Here is an 8,154-nt window from a genome sequence, read left to right on the forward strand (position 1 = left end):
GTTGGTTTTTGGGGAAAAAGTAAGTAACCGATACCCCATCCGAGAGGGATCCAAATAATCTAGGACAGGTTCATCTCAGGAGGCGCCCGCGTTCCATTTAAGACAGCTAGAACTTTACTTTAGCGAAGGAGAAATGAGAAAAAATATATTAATAAAGGGAACTTTAAGATTTTCATCCTAACTGGGGCAATGAGGGAGGGGGGGGGCGGGGCGTGAAGAGGCTCATTCTATAGGAGGCCGAAGGCGGGGGTGTGGGGCGGGGGCTTTTATGGAGGGCGGGGTGTGGTGGCGGAGGCGGGGCGTGAGGGAACGGTTCTATAGGGGCTGGAGGGCGGGACTGTAGGCGGGGCGTTGTGGCGGGGGCGGGGCTTAGGCATGGGGCGTTCTGGAACGCGGCTCTGAGCGGTGCCCCCCACCCCTCTCTCCTTGGAATCACCCCGTGACAGAATTCTCACCCCAAGGTAGGATTTCTTAGGGTCTTCATACCTTTTCTGGGTGATTGTGAGTCACCTTCCAGGTCATCATGACCTAACAAATGCATGCGCCACCTGCAACTCCACACACCTGAGAGAAAATGGATGTTTACACTCGGAGGCGATAGTACACGGAGACCTCTACTTATTGCCAGAGGAAACCCTAGGGACAAATCCAGCGACCTAGAGTTTCCCCAACTGATTCACATGGTTCCCAAAACAAATGTTTCTTTACATTTTAAACAAGGCAGCTCCTTTCTGCCAAGAAGGACAGGTTAGTCTATTTTCATGTGCCTGTTGTGCTGCTCAAAATTCTCACACACAAAAAAAAGATTATATTATGTAACTGTGAAACGGGAGGCAAATTTCCAGCTAAAGAGTAATTTAATGTGTGCAAACCATGAACACTTTCACAATAAAAGTCTTCTCAAGATAATATATTTTGGAGTAAAAACAGAGACCACTGGTTTCTGTTATTTTATTCTCACATTGAGCCAATTGGAATAACTTTTGTTTACTGTCTAGCTGGAAAGCCTTGCCCTGGGGCCCACAGTTCCCACAGCCTTGGGAAAACACCTGCCTTCCTCGCTCATTTGGAAGGACACTGTGTTAAATTTGGAGTTTATTTTTAGGAAAATATTAGTATTACTATTGTGTTACATGAGTTCAGGGAATAATTACAACATTCATCATGTTTTGACTCTAAAGGTTTTTCCTCTTGTCAGGAGTTCTGGATTTTGTTTAAAATTATACCTAACTATGTATTTCACTCATCCAAAGTAAAATCTATTACTCTAGCATTTCTCCAAAATGTTTCTTTTTAAATAAATCGTGATGGGGTTTTTATTTTTAGGTTCAGAATAATAGATACCACTTGTCCTAGTGGAAAGTTCAAAAACAACTCCCCTCCCATCCCCTGCCTCCCAAAGCAAACAATTGTTAGGAACCTGCTATGTGCTGGGCAATCCATAGATATCAAAGTTATAAAAATAAAAGACAAAATTAATGTCTTCAGAATCCTAGTGAAGGGTGCAAATGGTCAATAGATTATTGTGTTTAGTACGGACCATGAAGTACTGATACATGCTACAACATGGAAGAAACTTGAAAACATGCCAAATGAATGAAATCAGTCACAGAAGCCCACATAACCTGGTATTTCATTTACATGAAATGTCCAAAACTGTCAAATCTAAAGAGACAGGAAGTAGATTAGTGGTTGCCTAGGAAAATGTTTTGAGGGGAATTGGAGACTGACTACTAATGGGCCCAGGAGGTCTTTCTGGGGTGATGAGAATGTACTACAATTGACTGTAGTGATGGTTGTACAATTCTGAGAATAAACTAAAAATCATTGAACCGTATACTGTAAATGGGTGAATTGTATGCTATATGAATTACACCTCAATTTGAAAAAGTAAAATTTATAGCACATTAGATGGTGGTAAGTGCTAAGGAAAATGATAAAAATATGGGGAGGGGTGAGTAGGGATGGAAGAGTTTTGGAGGGCGGCTGGAGATACAATTTTTATACAGAGTGGGGAGGGTAGGTGACATTTGAGTAAAGAACTAAAGGAGGTGAAGAGGAAAATCTTAGTCTTTGACAGCTGCAAGGGAAGGAAAGTTTTTTCCATCAAGCAGTCATTCCCAAAGGGCAGTTGAGATATAAGGAACACAGATAAATACGGAGTACTCCTTAATACTAGTAACATTATTTTCGTATTTCCCTACATGATAAGCATTTAAATAAGGCTCACATTGGTCAAAAAAACACTAAATGAGTGCATCTGGGGATTTGGGGATACTAGAAGTTTTTTATGGTGGAGATTTGGTTTTTATTCTTATATCTTATTATTATCGTTATATTGTTTTACCGTTATACTTTATTTTAATTGGTAGAGGTGCTAACATAAGCTGTGAAATGTAGTTGTGTTTGTTTTCCCCTTTGGTTTTCTCAGTTGAACAAAATAAATATTAATAAACACTCAAATCAGCAATTTATTCCCAAATACTTTAGTTTTCCTTTCTTAGAACACTCATCTTTCCCTCTTCCTTAACATTTTGACGTTAACTTTGAAACAAATACTATGAATGGTGGGTGCATGGAAAACCAGCTCTCTTGGGAGCATGCACCCCCTCGTTTTACCAGAAGAGGGCACTGGAGAGCTTTTGGGCTGTTTAAGGGCCCCCATCCCAAAGGGCTGGGTGGAGCCTGAAGCATTCCTGCAGGCCTGCCAGCCGCAGCCTCTGACTCAGAAGCAGACAGCACACCACTTTGCTAAAGGACAAGCTCAGACACATTTCTCTAAGGTCCTACACCTCTTTAACCTCAAAATGATGTTCTGCTAAGTCTTCAGACTTTGACAATGTGGACTCACTCCCTGGTCCTTGTTTTGTGTTCTGTTTTTGTTTTTAGCAGTTTTTGGGATAGACACGGGATTTTAATTTCATTTTACATGACTCACCAGACATGTTTCAGGGCACAAAGATTCTACTAACAAGAGGCAATACAGGGTATGGTCAAGGCACAGCCTAAAACCAATGACTATAGCTTTGGTGGTAAAAAGCTAATGGCCCACACACATTTGCCTTAATCACTATCAGAAGTCATACACTTCCATCTTGGCAGCATAGGACACTCAGATGACAATAGCCTTCATGTGGAAGAGTGCATAGCATCTAATCGTACAGCAAACATATTTTTTATTTAATTTTTTTAAATTCTATTTTTCAATTATAGTTTACATTCAGTACTATCTTGTTTTAGTTCCAGGCGTACATCATAGTGGTTAGACAATGATATACTTTACAAAGTGATCCCCTCGATATTTCCAGTACCCACCTGGCACCATCCACAGTTATTGCAATATTACTGACCTTATTTCCTATGCTGTACTTGACATGATGTTCGCCATGGGTTTGCCATTCTATGGCCTTTATTATGTTGAGGTATGTTCCCTCTATTCCCACTTAGCTGAGAGTTTTTATCATAACTGGGTACTGGGTTTTATCAAATGCTTTTTCTGTGTCTATTGATATGATTGTATGATTTTTATCCTTTGATTTGTTTATGCGGTGTATCATACTGATTGATTTGCGGATATTGTACCAACCTTGCATTCCAGTAATAAATCCCCCTTGATCGTGGTGTATTTTTAATGTATTGCTGAATTCAGTTTGCTAGTATTTTGTGGAGGATTTTTGCATTTATGTTCATCAGAGATAGTGGCCTATTTTCTTTGTGGTGTCTTTATCTGGTTGTGGAATTAAGATAATGCTGGCCTCATAAAATGAGCTTGGGAGTATTCCCTCATCTGGAATTTCTGGAAGAGTTTGAGAATAAGTGTTAGTTCATTGAATGTTTGGTAAAATTTGCCTATGAAGCCATACAGTCCAGGTATCTGTTTGTCGGGAGTTTTGTTTTTGTTTTCTGCATCAATTTTGTTTATTCTAAATGGTTCAGATTTTCTGTGTCTTCCTGATTTAGTCTTGGAAGATTGTATATTTCTAGGAATTTATCCATTTCTTCCAGATTGTCCAGTTTGTTGGCATATAATGGTTTGTAGTACTTGCTTATAATCCTTTGTATTTCTGTGGTGTCAGTTGTTACTTCTCTCTCACTTCTGATTTTACTTATTTGGGTCCTCTCTCTTTTTCCTTGATGAGTCATGTTCAAGGTTTATCAATATTGTTTTGCTTTTTAAAGAACCAGCTCTTGGTTTCATTGATCTTTTGTATTTTTTTTAGACTTTGTTTATTTCCACTCTGATCTTTATTATTTCCTTTTTTCTCCTCATCACTTTGGGCTTTGTTCATCGTTTTGTTTTTTTCCTAGTTCCTTTAGGTGTACAATCAGATTGTTTACTTGAGATTTTTCTTGTTTCTTGAGGTAGGCCTGTAATGATATGAATTTCCCTCTTAGGACAGCTTTTGCTGTGTCTCATAGATTTGGGGTTGTTGTGTGTTCATTTTTATTTGTCTCAGGTATCTTTTGATATCTTCCTTGATCTCATTGTTAACCCATTCATTGTTTAGTAACATATTATTTAGCCTCCATGTGTTTGTGTATTTTTCAAGGTTTTTCCCGCCTTATAATTGATACCTAGTTTCACACCATTGTGGTCAGAGAAGATGCTTGATATGATTTCAGTCTTCTTACATTTATTGAGACTTGTGTCCTAATGTGTGCTCTATCCTGGAAAATATTCTGTGTGCACTTGAAAAAGAATGCATATTCTGCTGCTTGGGGTGAAATGCTTTGAAAATATAAATTAAATCCATCTGGTCTAATGTGTCATTTATGTCTGTGTTTCCTTGTTGATTTTCTGTCCAGAAGGTCGATCCATCGGTGTCAATGGGGCATTGAAGTCCCCTCCTGTGTCTGCATTACTGTCTATCTCCCCCTTTATGTCCATCAGCATTTGCTTTATATATTTAGGTGCTCCTAAGTTGGGTACATAAATGTTTACAATGGTTATAGTCTCTTGTTGAATGGATCACTTTATCATTATGTAATGTCCTTCTTTGTCTTTTACAATAGCCTTTTTTTAAAGTCTGTTTTGTCTGATATAAGTATTGCTACCCCCCAACCCACCCACCCCTCCAGTCCACACACTATAGGCAACCACACACTAACAAACACAGGCTACATGTACCCCAGAGAAAATGTCATTAGAGCTATTTCAGGACATTCACTTAACAATTATACTAGAACTAGAAATGACCCTGCATTTTTAAAGTATAATAATAGAGAATGATACACTGGAAAATTTTTTAAATATTTTTTATTGATTTCAGAGTCTTCACATTATTGTTTAGGGTTCCTCGTTGTAATGGAAGAACTCTGACAAAAATGGCCTTATGGTAATGCAGGAAGGCTTAGCCCTGAGTGGCAGGGCTGCCAAATACGCAAAGGCTTGGGCGCTCCACTGCCATGTGACGAGCAGAGCTGTGTAACTTTTTTTTTTTTTTAATTAAATCTTTATTGTTCTGATTACATTTGTTCCTCTTTTTTTCCCATAACTCCCCTTCTCCCAGTTCCCGCCCCACCCTCCGCCGTCACTCCCCACCCACTGTCCTCATCCATAGGTGCACGATTTTTGTCCATTCTCTTCCCGCATCTCCCATTCCCCTTCCCGCCCCCCCCAAGAATAGTCAGTCCATTCCCCTTCTATGTCCCTGATTCATTGTAATCACCAGTTCATTCTGTACATCAGATTATTTATTCACTTGATTCTTAGATTCACTTGTTGATAGATGCATGTTTGTTGTTCACAATTTGTATCTTTACCTTTTTCTTCTTCCTCTTCTTAAAGGAAACCTTTCAGCATTTCGTATAATACTGGTTTAGTGGTGATGAAGTCCTTTAGCTTTTCCTTATCTGTGAAGCTCTTTATCTGACCTTCAATTCTGAATGATAGCTTTGCTGGATAAAGTAATCTTGGTTGTAGGTTCTTGGTATTCAGTACTTTGAATATTTCTTGCCATTCCCTTCTGGCCTGCAAAGTTTCTGTTGAGAAATCAGCTGACAGTCGTATGGGTATTCCCTTGTAGGTAATTGAGTCTCTTTCTCTTGCTGCTTTTAAGATTCTCTCTTTGTCTTTTGCTCTTGGCATTTTAATGATGATGTGTCTTGGTGTGGTCCTCTTTGGATTCCTTTTGTTTGGGGTTCTCTTCGCTTCTTGGACCTGTAAGTCCATTTCTTTCACCAGGTGGGGGAAGTTTTCTGCCATTATTTCTTCAAATAGGTTTTCAATATCTTGCTGTCTCTCATCTTCTGGCACCCCTATTATTCTGATATTAGTGCGCTTGAAGCTGTCCCAGAGGCTCCTTACACTATCTTCACACTTTCGGATTCTTTTTTCATTTTGCTTTTCCAGTTGGGTGTTTTTTGTCGAATCTTTGGTTTGATTCTTGTGCTCCTCTGGTCTGCTATTGGGTATAATATTCTTTATTTCAGTCCGTGTATGCTTACTTTCTAATTTCTTTATCGTAGTATCGAGGGTCTCATTAGTTTTCGTGAGGCTCTGCTCAAGTTTATAGCAAGCCCTCAAAATTGCGATTCTTAGCTCCATATCCTCCATTTCTGTCATGTTTTTTTGTCTCCGCATCTTTTATGCTTTCTTGGTGCACCCCCTTGTGGTCTTTGTGTGCAGTCTTGTTCTAGCCAAGCCTTAATTGTTGTAGTTAACACTAGAGGGATTTGACCACCAGGCCGACTGGCTGTAGGAATCAGCTATGTGGAAAACTTCAGTCCTCTGGGAAGGCGCTAATCCAGCCTTTGCCTGAGGCGATCGGCAAATGGCTGTGCGCAGGGCTTGGGCGGGGCGGGCTCAACAGGGCGGGCGGAGGGAGCAATTATGGCCGCTCTCAGTCCCGTTCCCAGAGGCTCTGCTTCTCAGAACCCCGGCAGCCGCTGCAAACCTCGGAGAGAAAGCTGCCCTCAGGTTCCAAGTGATGCCGGATAATCCCGCTTCTCCCGTCTGAGTCTGAATCCCTAGAGACTCGCCCGGATCTGGAGCCCAGAGTCTGAGACTCACTCCCGACCGAAAACGACAACCGCGCCCTCAGCCACCAGCCCGCTTTCGCGCGCACCTCGGTACCTTTGTATTTTCCACACTGCGCCTCCTCTGAGCCTCGGTTTGCTGTTCTCTTTCCTTCTAGTTGTAGAGTCTCTCTTCAGCCAGCCTTCCTGTGGTTCTGGGTGATGTCCGTTCCGTCTTTTAGTTGTATTTTTGAAATGGTTGTATGCGGCAGCGGTCTCCGGTGTTTACCTACGCCGCCATCTTCCTTGAGCAGAGCTGTGTAACTTGAAGGGACCCCATGGGCTTGGACACTGAGGATATCCACGTCCCGATGGTGACCTAACCCTTGTACATTGTCCAGCACCGGAAGTTCAGTGAAGAACCTTTCGTCAAAGACTCTGCCTTTGCTAGATTTTAAAGGCAAGTAAAACAATTCGCTAAACCTATAGCGAAATCATCAGATGATTTTCCAACAAGTAGCCCTACCGCGAAGAGCCTTCTTGGTACCACAAAGGAAGCCAGCGTAGGTACAAAGCCAGCACAACTAAGGAAAGAGAGAGAGACAGGCAGAGCCCTGATGCAACTATGCCTGAAGCCTAGGCCCACTCTGGGCTCTTCAGTTATAGGGGCCAATAAACCCCTATGATTAAAAAAAAAATCAGTAATAGGTAGTTTATATTGTATATATTAGTGAAGCAAAGAGGCAAGTATTCAATAGAACAAGTGAGTTTCCTATTGTGGTTTTGAGTACTGGAAGCCAAATTTATGGAGCTCGGCCTTCTACACAGATTCACACCAGAGTTTTAACAGTAATGCCTTTGTTTCCCTCTCACTAGGAATTCCAAATCCTATTTCTTTTGGAATACTTACCTTGGATTCTTTGCATATTATTAAAAGTCTAAGCCAGAGTATGTTTTAACTGGTGAACGCACATTCATGGCAACTTATGAGCTGCAGGTTTGGAAGACACACCCAGTGAAGGGATCACTCTGGCCGGAGGAGCTGGAGCCCTGGGCCACCTGGGACATCTGCCAGATCTGGCTGGCCCACAGACTCAGGCCCCAAGGGAACTATGTGGACACGCACTGCCCCAGGGAGTCACTCACTCTCTTTTTTTTCTGTGAATTTGTCGCTGGAGGGAACTACCAAACACTAAG

This window comes from Myotis lucifugus, unplaced genomic scaffold (genome assembly GCF_000147115.1).
Source record: "Myotis lucifugus unplaced genomic scaffold, Myoluc2.0 scaffold_54, whole genome shotgun sequence".
NCBI lineage: Eukaryota > Metazoa > Chordata > Mammalia > Chiroptera > Vespertilionidae > Myotis > Myotis lucifugus.